Here is a 17,474-nt window from a genome sequence, read left to right as displayed (position 1 = left end):
GTTACTCTTAAAGGACTCTAGCGTGTTTGCCTCCACCACCTTACTTGGCAGAGCATTCCATACCCCCACTACCCTCTGTGTGAAAAACCTCCCTCTAATATCTGTGTTGTACCTCTCCCCCCTCACCTTAAGTCCATGGCCCCTTGTACTACGTGTCTCTATTATAGGAAATAGCTTACCTCTGTTTACTCTATCTATACCCTTCATAATCTTATATACCTTTATTAGATCCCCCCTCAGTCGGCGTCTTTCAAGGGAAAAGAGCCCTAATTTCTTCAATCTTTCCTCATACCCCAGTCCTTCCATACCAGGCAGCATCCTGGTAAACCTCCTCTGCACTCTCTCCAGAGTCTCCACGTCCTTCCGGTAGTAAGGCGACCAGAACTGGACGCAGTACTCCAAATGCGGCCTAACCAACGTTCTGTACAACTGCAACATTAGCCTCCAGCTCTTATATTCTATACCCCTTCCTAAAAAGGCTAACATACCATAGGCTTTCTTCACCACACTCTCCACTTGCACTGCCACCTTCAAAGACTTATGCAAATGCTTATGAATCTATCTTGTACATTTTAATTTCTAATTATTAAGTAACAGCAATGATTTGGCATTAAATTAAGTTTTGGTGTCTGTTCGCGATGCACAAGGCTCACAAAGTGATTGGAAGGAAAAATGCAACTCATGAGCAAAAAGTTAATCATAATCAGGATACAAATGCTATTTTCACTTTACCATATGATCATAGCTTACAAACAATCATTCTAATAGTATAAAATTATAAAGTTAGTATAAAATTAGTTTGCTAAAATTAAAAAAAACACAAGGCACACTTGAATTCACCTTACAGGATAATGCCTCACCGACAACAGGCAATTGTTTTTCAGAAGTCTTACAAAGGATGAATCAAATGCAGCTCACCCATTTTCTTGATATCAGTTCTATACTATATTGGCTAATTGCTACCAACTTCTTCCACTTGAATATAAATGGGATAACTGAAAATTCATATAATGAAAATATATGGAGGAAAATATCTGCAGCAACACATCAGCAACTGGCTTGTTTGCAATTTCCTGTGACCACAAACGCATGAAATAACTTCCAACTAAAACGCAAGGACACAAATCTAGAGCCCAACTGGTTATTCCATTATGTTTCACATCTGGAAATCCAATAATAATCGCCCATTCATAATAAAATATTAGTTTTTTAAAGAGGGAAAATCCTTTCAGTAAACTGTTTATCCTTTTTCTACATTGTGCATTTTTCAATTGTTTGATATTAATTAAGTATAATCAAAGGTCTCCTTAACCTTGGCTTTTTTAAATTTCCATACCAGGGATTCTTAATACGATTTGAAGATCTCTGCCATTACCCTACAGGTTCTCTCAATGATACTGACCTAGCCCCAAATGCGCCGAACTCTTACTGACTGCTGACCAGCAGCTATTATAGTCAACACCATACCTGTCACGTAATCTTCTTCTCAGAAGCCAACAATTCATTTAAAAAATTCACCACTGAATACTATCTGCCAACAATACATTTTCAGAATTTGAATCCAATAATATGAGATGTTTAATTTTTTACTATTTTCTTCTAATGCAACTATCGCTGTCAAATGCCACCTTCACACATCAAGCCCATGCTTTTGGATAATGTGAACCAACCATTCTGAATCAGCAATGCAAGCAAAGATAGAAATTTTGATAAAGGTCTCAAAAGTATTCAAACTGGGAAGCAACATACCCAAAGAATGTAGTAATTGAAATAATTTAAATGGGAACACTTTAGATACTTGGTCAGAGACAGAAGGAATCTCAGAGAAAAGAAAGGAAAGCAAGTGTTGGGAAGAGCCTGCAGAGTTGACAGTGCTAACCATTGTGCCACCCCACCACCAATTTCCTTTTGGAATCATTGATTGTTTCCACATCCACCACCCTCTGGGCAGCAGGTTCCAAGCCATTACTCGCTGGGTAAAAACTTCCTCCTCACATTGCCCCTGAATCTTTTACCCTTAGATTTATGATTCTAGACTTTATACAGTCAGCTACCGTAAATCATGGCTTAATAGTCGACCTGGAATAAGATAATCCCGTTCTTCCAATCTCAAAAATCATGTCTGTGCACATAAGAACATAAGAAATAGGAGCAGGAGTAGGCCATCTAGCCCTTCGAGCCTGCCCCGCCATTCAATAAGATCATGGCTGATCTGTCGTGGCTCAGTTCCACTTTCCCGCCCTCTCCCCATAACCCTTAATCCCTTCTCTTATCAAAAACCCATCAACCCGCTTCTTAAAAATATTTAGCGAGGCAGCCTCCACCACTTCAACGGGCAGAGAATTCCAGAGATTCATCACCCTTTGAGTGAAGAAGTTCCTCCTCAACTCCGTTCTAAACTGCCTCCCCTTTATCTTGAGGCTGTGCCCCCTAGTCCTACTGTCTTTTTTGAGCGGGAAGAGTCTCTCCACCTCTATCCTATCCATCCCATTCATCATCTTATACGTCTCAATGAGATCTCCCCTCATTCTTCTAAACTCTAACGAGTACAAGCCTAGTTTATTCAGCCTCTCCTCATAGCTCAATCCCCTCAACTCCGGTATCAGCCTAGTAAACCTCCTCTGCACTCCCTCCAGGGCCAAAATATCCTTGCGCAGGTGCGGCGCCCAAAACTGCACACAGTACTCCAGCTCAATGGTAAATGGTAAAGTCAACCCTGCATTTCAGCTATGACATGCTACATACACATCTCAATTTTTCACCCCAGAAATGCATGCTTTACTTATCGGTACCTTCTATCTGGGATCAAGCAGGGAATAGGGGCTGTGTTGCAAGATGTGCTGGAGTTTAAGGCATGTTCGCTCTGAGAGATGTCAATTTTCTTTGCTCCAAAGGGAACACCAGCCTTTCCAACCTTGCCCTCCCGCTCCCGCAATACCTACAATCATTCTAATAAATCTCTTCTGGACCTTCACACTTTCCGTCAAGTGTGACGACCACGACTGGATGCAATGCTCTTGTTGGGGCCTCATCAGAGTTTTATAATGGTTCAGCATGATTTACCTGCTTTTGTACTCAGTGTCTCTATTAACAGAGATTGAGATTCTATATGTTTTTCTAACCACTCTCTCAGTAAGTCGTGCCACTTTCAAAGATGGATATCCATGCACCCCCATGGTCTCTGTTACTGCAAATTCTTCAGACTATGCTATTAGGTCTATATTACACCTCTTTAATCCTTTCTGCCAATATGCACCATCTTACCCTTCTATATTAAACTCCATTTGCCACATGTCTGACCATTCTGTTAGTCTATATCCTGTTGCAGCCAATTTGTATCATCCTCACTGTTTGCCACTCCTCATCACCTTTTGCAAATAGGCAATTAACCAGTCATTAATTTGTATTAATGATCACATAGATGACCAATCTGCAGTCTAAGATGACCAAAAGGTTGCAAGGACACTACTAGCATTAGCACCATGAGTCTACTGCAATAGACCACATAGTTCTGAAATGGAATAAGTACAACAACCGACTCGAAGCCAAAAGTCACCTTCAACAGCTGAAAACACATATGCAGTTCAAACATTTATAAAAGTTTAAACATCAGATCCTTTCCTAATGCATGTTCAACAGCTTTGTAAGGGATCTGCATCCAAAGAAATGAGCTTAGACCAAAACAAGTGACTTTATTCCAGAATGTTTACTATACTTGAACAAACACAGTATAAATGGGATATTTAGGTTAGCACTGATACGTTGCACATAAAGACAAGCTTTGAAGCTCAGTGATACTCACATGTCCCTCTTCAGTCTCCCCACCCTGACACCATCAGAAAAATTTAGTCTCGAATGAATAAACTCAATACTGGAAAATGCAGTAAAATCATGAGCCATTAGTCACACAGTCTGAATCACATTTTGGACTACCAGATCACCGCGAAAGATCACTAAGCATAGAATTGGTGCCATAAAATTGCAATGTTTGCAAAGCAATTCCAAACTTAAGTAACAGCAGCTAGAGTAAAAGCACTGCATGTTTTCTCAAACATTAAATGAGATACCACAATTTCAAATATCCTGATTGCATCCACTTGGAATTAGACTAAGTTCCCCAAACTAGTTTTCTAAAGAGATGTGGAGGATAATTCTGGAACTGGATTTGCTAAGACACTGTCTTCACCTCTGTATTATCTTCTTATCCCATTTCAACAATCCTCAAACTATCTATTCACATGAGTTTTCAACAAATTCCAAATTAATGATTACTTTTACTAGTTTCTCGAACATTAGGTCCATAAATTTTAATAAGATAAACAAAGACTTGCATTTGCATTTCACTTAGGACCACTGAACGTTTCAAAGCAATTTACAGCCAAAGTACTTTTGAAATATAGTTTGTGTCATATGGTAGGAAACAGCAGGAAAATTGCACAAAGCAAGATCCCACAAACATGTGGTGTGTGTGACACAGATGGCCAGGTCAATGAGGACAACCCTGCTACTACTTTCTGAAGCAATACCATGGATCTTTTACACCCACCTAAAAGAGGTGAGATCTCAGTCTCATGCGGAAAACAGCTCAATACAACACTGGAGTGGGACTTGATCTCACAAGAGATTACATGACTATCAATTTGGTCACAGCTTAGACTATACATAAAAACTTGACTTCATTAAAATAACTGAGCCACCTTAAATCAACCTTTGTGGTACAGCACAGAGTCAAAACTCTGCATGAACGATTTAATTCATAATGCAAAAGGTGGTACAAAACATGTGCTAATTCGTGTAATATATAAACATGAATTAGGAGCTCTTGTAATTATTCGTTTTGCCTCTACACCACTCCCTTTTTCAGTCATGCACGAAATAAAACATATCGGTCTCATGGTCATATTTGAACTGAGGACTTAACAGGCTATTTGTAACAAACAAGAATGTATTACACACAAAACTGATCATATTTTATAATACAGTTCCGACATTGCACCAACAACTTATAATGGTAGAAGTCATTGTGGGCAAATTTCTTGATTTGAAATCACTGAAAATAATTTAATATCTAAACATAACACCAAAAACTTTAGAATAGTTTTAAACCAAGTAGTACATGTTGGGAAAAATTTCCAATATCAGTATGGGCTACAGGGTACAGGTGGCATTTTTCACAGAAAAATCACAAAAACATTTCAACACTACTCTTGGCATCGCTCAAAGCATCTTAATTAGCAGACACATTCATTTGTTCAAACTTTGGAAGACAATCATCATTGCAAAATTTTGATATTTCAATTAGCAAACTTTGTGAAATTCCTATATTGCGAATACGATCCAGAGAATTCCTGCAAAACGAAGCTTACAAGAATTTGCGCATGCTAAACAATTGCTTACCAAGATTTTCCAGAGTGCCACAATTTAAGGATAAAAATCAATTACATTGTTCATATATTTTACATACAATATATAAATATTTCCCCAGTTTACTACGACCATGCACTAATCTCAAGATTCTTTTCTCACCTATCTCGACTATCATTGCAGCCTTCAATCATTCCACCACTTTCTCTTCATCAAAATCACTAGCTCAAACTTCTGTCATGTTAGTTTGTAATTACTAAACAGCAAAGTTACACTTTATATTACTGTCAAGCACTGTAATATGTATATTAGTGGTCTGTTCACTTTGCAAAAATGTAAGGTACAGAATTTGCACAATTTATCTGTACATTATAACTAATTTCTTCATAAAACAAGAATACAAAATACTGATGATGGATCATCCAGATTCGAATCATTAGTTCAGTTCTTTCTCAGTGCTGTCAGACCTGCTATGATTTTCCAGCATTTTCTGACTTTGAATATAAAATCCTGCTTGAATCTCTTGGAGTTAATATGACCATAACACATAGGAGCAGAAATAGGCCATTCAGCCCATCAAACCTGCTCCATCATTCAACGAAATCAAGACTGATCTGAAATGATAATCCACAATTCCACTTTCCAGCCTTATCACCATAACCCTCGAGCTGAAAAATCCACCTACCTCAGCCTTCAACATACCTAGCAGCCCTCTGTGGTAACAAATTCCACAGAATCGCTATTCTCAAAGAAGGAATTCCCTCTCAACTGTCTTAAATGGGGAACCCCATTATCTGAGATTATGCCCTCTGGTCTGAGGCCTCCCTCTCCCACACGAATGAAAACAACCTCTCAGCATCTACGCTATTAAGTGCCCTGATAATCCTATATGTCTCAATAAGGTGATCTCTCATTCTTCTGAACTCCAATGAGTGCAGGTCCAACCTACTCAACCTGTGTGCATATCAAAATCCCTCCATACCCTGGATAAACTTTGTGAACCTTCTCTGAACTGCCTACAATGTCAATATAACTTTCCTTGGGTAAGGGAATTAAAGCTACGCACAGTTTTCCAAGTGTAGTGTAACTACTGCCTTGTATAGTTTTAGCAAGGCTTCCCTATTTTTGTACTCCGTTCCCTTTGAAGTAAAGGCCAACATTCTATTTCACTTCCCTATTACGTGAACATGCATGCTATCTATTTGTGATTTATGCCATGAAAACCCCCAAATCCCTCTGTGCTGTAGTTTTCTGCAGTTTTTCACAATTTAAATAATATTCAGCTCCTTTATTCTTCCTACCAAAGTGCATAACTTCACATTTTCCTGCATTTTATTCCATCTGCCAAGTTTTTGCCTACTCACATAACCCGTCAATATCCCTCTATAGATTATTTTGCCTTCCCATTTATGAATGTGCAATTGCACATTAACTTCCCTTGTCCAAGTCATTAATATACATTATAAATAAATGTGGTCCCAGCACAGATACCTATGACACTCAATTAGTTACAGGTTGTCATCCTGAAAATGTCCATGATCTTAACTCTCTTCTTTTGGTTAGCCAATCCTCTATCCATATTAATATATTACCTTCAAAACCATGAGCTTTATTTTAAGTAGACTTTTGTGTGGTACCTTATCAAATTTTTTGGAAATTCAAGTAGATGACATCTTCTGATCCCCCTTTATCTGTCCTGCTCATTTCCACCTCAAAGAATTCTAATAAATTGATCGGGCATCATTTCCCCTTCATGAATCCATGCTCATTCTGCTTGATTATATTATGCATTTCTAAATGAACTCTAACATTTTCCTCAATGACAGATGTTAAGCTAAATGACCTATAGTTCCCTGTTTTTTGTCTCCTTCACTTTTTGAATAAATGTTGGCAGTTTTCCAATCCTCTGGGACTATTGCAGAATTTAAGAATTTTTAGAACATTACTACCAATGACTTTCACTGTCCCCATTTCCTTCAATATCACAGGATGTAACCCACCAGGTCTAGGGAACTTAACAGCCTTCAGCCCTACTAGTTTCTCTAGTACTTTTTCCTCAAATTATAGTTATTTTATTTATTTCTTCCCCCACTTTTGCCCCTTGATTATTTTGTATTTTTGAAATGTTATTAGGGCTTTCTACTGCAAATACTGACGCTAATTATTTAACTGCTCTGCCATTTCCTGGTTCCCCATTATTATTTCCCCAGTCTCATTCTCTAAGAGGTCTATGTTTACTTTGGCCGCTCTCTTCCTTTTTATATATTTAAAGAAGCTCTTGCTGTTCATTTTTACTTTTTTGTTTGTTTTTATAACTTTCCCAATCCTCTGGCTTATCACTGACCTTTGCCATATTGTACATTTGTTCTTTCAGCTTAATGCAGTTTAATAATAGTCAACTGTCTCTTCTGCCACACACCTTTCCGAATCCATCCCAGTCAATTCTGCCCTCATGGCTTTGCAATTATCCTTATTTAAGTTTAGCATAGTTGTTTCTGACCCAAGCTTCTCTCTCTCAAACTGAATGCTAAATTCTACCATGGTGTTTACAAAGGGGGATCTTGTACTCTGAGACTGTTTATTGAACCTGTCTCATTACACACTACCTGATGAAAAATAGCCAGATTTCTGATTAGATCAATACATATTGTTCAAGGAAACTGTCCCGAACATGCTATGAATTCTTCTTCATGGCTAATCCACATGAAGTTTAAATCCCGATGATCAAAGTCCTGCCTTTTTTATATGCCCTCACTATCTCCTGATTTATGCTCTATTCTTCAGTATAGTCTAAAACAGTATAGTCTAAAAACTACTTCCACCAATATCTTCTTCCCTTTGTTATTTATTTCCACCCATATGGATTGTAAATCATCCAATCCAAGATCGTTTTTTGCTATTGAATCTTGTTTTAACTGGTTATTAGTCAGAGCTAATACTAATGATAGCATGATAATAAAAATAAGCATTATTAAATAATTTCACAGAATCACAGAAACCCTACAGTGCAGAAAGGGGCCATTCAGCCCATCGAGTCTGCACCAGCCACAAACCCACCCAGGCCCTACCCCCATATCCTTACATATTTACCCACTAATCCCTTTAACCTACACATCTCAGGGCACTAAGGGGCAATTTTAGCATGGCCAATCAACCTAACCCACACATCTTTGGACTGTGGGAGGAAACCAAAGCACCTGGAGGAAACCGACACAGACAGTGACCCAAGCCAGAAATCGAAGCCAGGTCCCTGGAGCTGTGAAGCAGCAGTGCTAACCACTATGCCACCGTGCCGCCCATTTAGAGGCAACTCATGCCTATAGATGTAAAAGCACTGGGAGTATGGGATATTTTCAAAAGAAACCTCATTATGTAGCCCGTACAAGTTCTAAAACAAACGAATGGCTCAAAAGAAGAAAATTTCATGAAGTGCTTTGCCACAACTACAAGAAGAATGACATTTCATGTAAGCTATTGCCAAGGTGTTACAGAAGACCTCAAAAGCAGTCCACCAATGCCACTGATATCAGTTTGGCTGAAATGCTTATGAGATATACATTTGTTATCAGTGGAGCTCAAGAAAAATCCCAATAGTTGTCAACTATTTTACACAAAACTCCGTTCTACCTTAACCAAATGCCACTTCACAGAGCAGTAGGGAAATGGGCATGTAATTTTTTTTTATTCCATTTTCATTCAATTTTCTTCATCACCATTAACCAATCATAGGGGAAGAAAGGCTTCTAATCTTCTCCTCACCTCATGAAAAAGTTTAAAAGATACCTGACAACTCCAAAGACAGTCCTGACCCACAACCTGCAAGTTATACGAACAGTTTGGTATTAAAAAGATGAATTCAGTATCAAATATTTACTCGAAGTTAGCACAACAACCATATTTTTCCGTGGCTTGTAAAACAAACAATTCTGAAACTATAATGCTTTCCCTTCTTCAACTCTGGCAGGTAGCTCCAAAAAAATTGGACACTGCAATATGTAGATTACGAAAGACCAAGTTCTACCACATTAGGTTACTACAGTCAAAATCACACCAGAATTGCCAACAGTCTGAGAGATCCAAAAATAAACAGAAGACTTAAGAGTCAAACACCTAAGGGCTTATAATAACTTCAACTTTTTTTTCCTCCACAAGTGGTCAGGAAGATTGATCCCTACTTTGTAAACCCTCACCATGCTCTGAAAAATCACATCTGCCCTTTGCTCTTCCAAAAAGGGAATTGCATGTCACATGTGCCAAATGCTAAAATCAATTTAATTGTACAGTCATATCACAAATCAGCAAATTTCAGAAAGCATAAATGTAGGCATTGCCATTTAATCGAGTGCTATCACTAAACAGATGAAATTTTTTTTAGTTACTCTTCCAGGTATTTTTCTTATGCCGTTTCGAGTCACAATTCAGCAATCCCTACATACTAAGAACCTGAGTTCGAAAGAAGCTGCAGTTTAAAAATGTCCCTTAGCAAATGTGAAACTGCTCCCTAACGATGCTCCCCTTATAGTAAAGATAAGCCCTTCATTCACTCGCAAAAATAACGCTGATCAATTTTCAGGAAGCCTACCATACCAATTCTATCTGATGACATGCAATGCTGACCATACAACTTAATAAATCTGACAACATACAACAATTGAGTCTTGGATAATTCCGCAAGTGTGTATATCATGGACTATTAGCCATTTTAAGCTTACATAAGAAATAGGAGCAGGAGTAGGCCATCCAGCCCTTCGAGCCTGCCCCGCCATTCAATAAGATCATGGCTGATCTGTCGCTGCTCAGTTCCACTTTCCCGCCCTCTCCCCATAACCCTTAATCCCCTCTCCTATCAAAAACCCATCAACCCGCGTCTTAAAAATATTTAGCGAGGCATTCTCCACCACTTCAACGGGCAGAGAATTCCAGAGATTCACCACCCTTTGAGTGAAGAAGTTCCTCCTCAACTCCGTTCTAAACCGCCCCCCTTTTATCTTGAGGCTGTGCCCCCTAGTCCTACTGTCTTTTTTGAGCGGGAAGAGTCTCTCCACCTCTATCCTATCCATCCCATTCATCATCTTATACGTCTCAATGAGATCTCCCCTCATTCTTCTAAACTCTAACGAGTACAAGCCCAGTTTATTCAGCCTCTCCTCATAGCTCAACCCCCTCAACTCCGGTATCAGCCTAGTAAACCTCCTCTGCGCTCCCTCCAAGACCAAAATATCTTTGCGCAGGTGCGGCGCCCAAAACTGCACACAGTACTCCAGCTGCGGCCTCACCAATTACAGAGCAGAAGGGGACCTCAATAATCAGATGCAGCTCAACAGTTGCACACTCACCTAAGTATGAGGATGTAGGTTCAACTCCCACTCCAGAGACCTGAGCTCAAAGTCAGGGCCCCATCTGTCCTCTCAGGTATACCCAAAAAGGCTCCAGTGCACAGTTCAGAGTGGGGACATTCACACTGATTTGCTGACAACTATTTATACCTCAACTAAAATAGCTAATAAAAGAGATCATCTGGTGTGACAACATTGTTGTTCGTGGATATCTTACTGTCCAGAAATTTAAAAGACCAATTACCACCTTATCAGTGTTGTCTCAGTGATCAAAATGATAGAGAGGGTAAGAGTGATGTTAATCAGCTCACATTGACATGTAATTTTTTTAATAAATAACCTGCTCAGTGTTAAGTATACGTAACATCTTGCTTAAAGAGCACCACTTGATTCATTCCAAAAATTTACTCAGCTGGGTTCTCCACTTGACTGCAAACCTTATTACAGCCATGGTTCAAACTGGACAAAAGAGCTGAATTCCATGTGAGATTAGAGCTCTAACAAAAATCATCCTGACAAGAACAGTTGGTTCTATCCTCCCTCCACAGATGCTGTCAGACCTGCTGAGATTTTTTCAGCAATTTCTGTTTTTGTTTCAGATTCCAACATCCATAGTATGTTGTTTTCATTTTTGAGGTGCGAGTGACTGCTCTTGACATCAAGGTTAGTTTGGCTGCATGTTACATTTACAAGACCCAGGAAAAATGAAGTGAAAGGAAATTGCAGGGAGTGGAGAGATCTTTATTGTCTGGAGTCACATCTAGCCATAGCAAGGGATAGCTGGGGGCCAATCATCTCCTCAGGCCTAAGACAATGCTGCAAGAATTCCTCAGGACAATGTCCAAAACCCAACCACCTTCAGTTGCTTCATCAATGATCTGACCTCCACCTGCTTCAATGACATTACCGCCACCCAACAGTGTTATGTTCCATTTCGAACTCCTCAGATAATGGAGCAGCCAATGCCTGCATGTAGCAAGACCTGAGCAATAGTCAGATTTGGACTGATAAGTGGCAGGTAGCATCCAGATTACAGAAGTGGCAGCAATGGCCATTTCCAGCAAGAGCGAATCTAACCACCTTTACTTGACATTCAACATTACCACTGTCAATATCTTGGGTCACTGACCAGAAACCTAACTGGGTCAGCTATACAAATCATGTAGTGCAGGTCAGAGGCTGGCTGTTCTATGGGAAGTGACTCACCTCTTTATACCTCAAAGCTTTTCCATCACCTACAAGGCACAAGTCAAGCATGTAATGGGACATTCTTCATTTTCCTGAATGAATGCAGTTCCAGTAACACTCAAGAAGTTTGACATCTTGAGAACCAAGTCAGCTGCTTTATTGGTGCCCCATCCTTCATCAGCGCATTACGGCCAGTGTGTCCGTACCATCTGCAAGATGCACTGCAGCAATTCACCAAGGCATCTTCAACAGAGCTTTTCTACTGCCAAAGATAAGGACTGCAAGCAAAAACAGTGCCAGCTGCAAATTCCCCTCAAAGTCTCATGCTATCCAGACTTGGAAATATATTGCTGTTCCTTCGTAGTCACTGGTAAAAATCTTGAAACTTTCTCGCTAGTAACACTGTAAAAATATTTTTACCGTACACACTGCAAAGTTTTAAGGAGGCAGTACACCATCTTTTCAAGGGTAACTCAAGAAGAGCAATAAATGCTTGCCATGCCAAGTAAACCCACTCGCTGTGAATTGATTTTTTAAAAACTTGACTGCTCTGCTCCCTATATAACAAGTGACTGCATAACATAAGAACTTAGTTGACTGTAAAGCACTTTGGGACATTCTGAGGTCAAGAAAGGCACTAAATAAATTTAAGTTCCTTCTTTTATTGGAAAAACATTGAAATTCTACAACCAATACCACAGGGTCATAGGGAAAGCAAAGCGAGCATCAAGATGTATTGTTAGAGCTGTCTGATAAAAAAGCAAATAGAAATGTACTCAGTAGTTATATCTAAGCTGGTTCCTTCATGTGGCAGGAAACAATGAATCAGGAGAAGGCCCAGAGGAGGACACCCATAATTATAACTTATCATCAGACATTTAGGCGTCAAGGGTCTTTTTCACTAGTGTGTCTCATGTACAAGGCATTTAACATGATGATGGAAATATATTAAATTTACGTGGACAAGTCACTTACAATGGGTATAAATGGGAGAACTAGAGAACACAGTGAAAATATTAGACTGCAAGTCAGAAAGTATTTCTCTTTGCCGACTCATCAACCTAATCATCAAATAGATCACAAAATATTCATTCACCAAGATTCATTGCAGTCCTTCAGAAAGGCAGCTGCATGATTTTGTTTGCCAGATATGTGAAATATTATGAAATGTGAAAGTGTCATTGTAGAACAATTTTCAAGAGGCTCCCTCCTCCTCCTCCCTCCAAAAAATTGGCTTATTTTACCTGTTCCAGGATTAGTATGGAGGCTGCGTCACCTCTGGGTACAAGAGGCTCAATGCACCAGTTTTTTTTGTACTTTTTTATCTATACATTTGTCCAAATCAATCAATGTTAGCTTTGAATTCTGCATAGCTGCTGCTTTATTCAACTCTACCTATTCTTATTCACACAAAAATTACTTCGAGATGCAATCCCGTTTTAACTTTTCATCAAATTAACACAAACGTGTACAAAAGTAAAATCAGGGATCGTCAGTGGAGTAATTCAGGTGTAAAATGTTGTTTCAAGGCTTTCTGAATTAGAATATTTAATCGTTCCTTTATAATCCAAAAGCATAACTTTTGCCACCATACAAATTTGTTTCACTGAAAATTGAAATTATGTTTCGTTTAGGTATTTGCCTAATCTCTCAATACTTCATTGATATGGGTTTGAGCTAGATGGCAGGGAAGAAAACACCCTGCAAAGATAACGCAACTGACCAACTTTGTTGCCAAGAACCATGATTTCAAGTGGAGTCTAACGAAAGTGCACTTGCACCAACATTCTAATACTTTGTTCTACTAAAATAATTTTATCTCCCAATTTACATCATATCACTGTGATAAGTTGCAGAACTGATGAACAATTCTCCAAAATAGCATGACAAATCCCTCCAGAATCAATAGGTCCTTAAAACTAAGTTCTACAGTTTTGTTCACCCTGATCTCCTGCAGACATACAGCTACTTGAGCATTAGCATGAACATATGCAATTTTGCTCCTAATTACAGCTTGGTGTAGTGACCCACAGAGAAAATAGTGATCTTTTCCCCCAGCTATATAGCCAAAATAGGTAGCATCACTACAGAAAATGAGCCAGTTCAAAAAAACATGCACTCTGAGGGAGACGCAAGAGAAATCATTCAAAACCTAATCCTCATTTCTAGCCCATTGCCAATGGATTGACATTGAAAACATTCCCCCACATGGCTTTAGTTTGTTCAGGAGAATCACACATCAATCCACTGACTGAAGGAATCCACGAAGCTACAAGAGTTGCATCCAGATACAAGTACCACTTATCAGAGTTAGCTGCTAAAGTTCCTCATGAGTTCCTGTAAAATGTATACTCTAATCCATTAAAGCAATCAATGACAAAACACTATGCCTAAGAGGTTATTTACGAAACACTCAAATTCATATCTGTAAATAAAAAGGTTCGATTAGGCCATGCAATCAGACTGCATTGGACACCGCACTTAAGAAATTTTGGCAATTGTAATGTACACAGATCACAATGCACACCAAATGCTAAGTTCACATACATAACACACTATACTCAAATAGTAATACATCCCTGCATTACAGACTACGAACTTAATCTCCCATTTTTGGCTCTCTCTCAAATCCCTGATGCTATTTCTTTGCAAATGTCTCAATAATGCGTTGCCCTGTGCAAATATCAATAAAAATTATTATGGATTCTGCATTACAATTACATACGCAGAAACAAAAAAGTTCACATTGTCGAACCACAATAGCTTCATGTGACACCTTATACATACAGTAAGAAGTCTCAACACCAGGTTAAAGTCCAACAGGTTTATTTGGTATAATCGCCACTAGCCTTCAGGGCTCTGCCCCTTCGTCAGGTAAGTGGGGAGTTCTGATCACAAACAGGGTATATAAAGGCACACACACTGTTATGCCCTGTTTGTGATCAGAATTTCCCACTCACCTGACGAAGGGCAGAGCCCCGAAAGCTAGTGACATTTGCTACTAAATAAATCTATTGGACTTTAACCTGGTGTTGTGTGACTTCTTACTGTGTTTACCCCAGTCCAACGTCAGCATCTCCATATCATGATAGCTTATACATGAACAGAAACGTCAAAGTGCTTCATATACAAGTACTTCACACACTAAAACAAAACGCACTGATTGTAATATGCAAAATAACTATATTTATCGCCATTAACAAGTTTCCACTAACAGCAATGGGTTAAATTACCAGTTAATTTACTTTTTGTTGTTACATCCAATGCGTATCGCCAGTTTAGCATTTCATCCAAACGAAGGCATATTCGACAATGCAGCACTCACTCAGCACTGCACTGAAACGTCAACCTCAAATCCATGCTCTGATCCTACAGTAGAACGTGAATGCACAACAATTTGCTTTGGGAGGAAAAGCACATACCTACTGAGCAACACTGACACACAAGAGCAGAATGCTCATACTTGAACATATTTTTACAACCTGCAGTCATATTGCATCTTTATGATAGGAAATATCCCATATTCCTTTCACTGCATTCCCCATCTGGTCAACGAGTGTTAGAAGCCCTCAGTAAATGGCAATTATCTATGGCTGAATTGCATGACTTGAAATGAAAACTATTGCACCATGTAATTTTAACTGTTGTGGTAGAACTTAAAACATATTATGTTTCACAGCATAGATATATTATCTATTCTAAGTTATTAATTTATGTCAAACAAGTTGCACAGAGCATTTGCAATATTTACTATAGGCTGCCAAATTGCTGTTTCCTTTCAATATTAATCACTCAGGAGTACCAAGTTTCAATGAATTTTCATCAAGGTTCTTCTCTGGTCATTCCAATCAAGACAAAAAAAGAAACAAAATTTGACTTGTTTACACTACATGAAATACAAGTTTCATAAGATTTTAGATTGAGGGCCAGTGATAAAATATGCATAAATCTGTATTTCCAGACAGTGAGGCAGGCACAACATTGAACAAGTTTATGCTGTAATTTTTAATTCAAAAATAAATATCTTGTTGCTCAGTCTCAACCAAAGCTTAAACAAGTTTGTCTGCTTCATTTTTCACACCTACGTCTTTCCAAACATTCGCAGATTTCTGAAATTTATAATCCAGTGCTGTATGTTTAATTACAAATTAACTGATGAAACTTGAAATGTAAACTTTTGTCACACAACGTGGCAAACGTTTTCCAAAGGACTAATATGCCACATTTGTAGAATACTTTCCCCTCCAGTAGATCTGAGAAGTGTGACAAAAAGCACGTGGTCTGGCTATTTTCAAACCATGATATAACTAATCAAAGTCATAACAGGAAAGTATTAATGAAAATCACTGCTGAATTTTCTGTTGCTTTCATTTACAAAACTATATCACCAGTAGTTCTAACATCTTGCGTGCAAAGCACATTTTTACACCCTAGCAAAGGAATCATTGTGAAAAAGGCAAAATTGATTAACCAAAATTTCAATACACAAATATAACAACCACTACCACAGTGGAAAACTTAGTTATACAAACACACAAATTTGAATGCTGGATTGTAAATGGGCAATTTGCATTGCATCTACAGTAGACACCGAGCACAATTAGATTTCCTAACATGCATTAGGGAAACCCATGTCTATCGACGTTCAACAGTGACATTCCAAGAACAGAGGTTTCAGTACATTCCATAAAATTTCAAAACATTTTCCAAATGACACAAACTGTAGTTAATTCTACATTGAGTGAAAATTCAGAATCTACATTAGACTATTCCAAATCCCAGCAGTGCACAAGATCATTGCATTTTGTAATTTTAAACTGATGCACAATGACATCACCATAAACTGCTTGATACAATATTCCTCTTGCCTGTTACTGTATTCCTTCCTTCTCTAAAATTGCTAAGCTAGCAACAAGGCCAGATGTATCGACAAATCAGCAAAATGACAAATCACTAGGTGCATTCAAAACAAACAAAAATAACCTCAAGTGATTCCTGTGTCATTAGCGACAATATCAACAGTACAATGTCAATGTGGGTTGTTCTTTCTTAACTGCATCTATAAATTCCACTACCCATTTCAATAGATAGCAGTACACTAAACAAAAAATTAGACTACTGAGTTCCCTAATGATTTATAATAGCAGTAGAGGAAAATAATTTCCCCCATCCTTGCAAAGTAATTATCTTTAATTTATACGCAAGGCCGTGCAAAATTGAAGAATACAAAACAATGCCTTTAAAACTTTTAAGTGATATTAAATATTTTGGCCATAGGCACATAATTAACTTCATCCATTTCAATCTAGGCCGAGACATAACATCACTCTGTATGGTACGTATCTTCAAACCTTCCCCCCCCCGCCCCCGAGGCTACGCATGGCAGCTAATTCTGCACAATAGGTATTTCAGTATCACGATGCAATGTATATCATGACATTACACATTTAACTTAGAATGCTAGAGCCCCGCATCTAATTGCTCATTTTTAAATATAAAAGGAACTCACCCAACGTTTTTTTTTTACGCCGTCACTTACGAATTACCCAATTTAATTGCACTCGGGCACTGAAACTGATCAAAATC

General features: G+C 38.5%; 1 protein-coding gene across 1 annotated transcript in view; it reads right to left on the bottom strand.

Moving 5' to 3' along the window:
* Positions 1–17,474, bottom strand: part of ptenb (phosphatase and tensin homolog B) — a 173,770-nt gene that overhangs the window by 155,092 nt on the left and 1,204 nt on the right. The gene's annotated exons all lie outside the window — the stretch shown is intronic.

This window comes from Carcharhinus amblyrhynchos, chromosome 17, assembly GCF_965287045.1.
Source record: "Carcharhinus amblyrhynchos chromosome 17, sCarAmb.v2.hapA, whole genome shotgun sequence".
NCBI lineage: Eukaryota > Metazoa > Chordata > Chondrichthyes > Carcharhiniformes > Carcharhinidae > Carcharhinus > Carcharhinus amblyrhynchos.
Note: the sequence above shows the minus strand (reverse complement) of the source record. Positions and strands in the feature narration are given on the sequence as shown.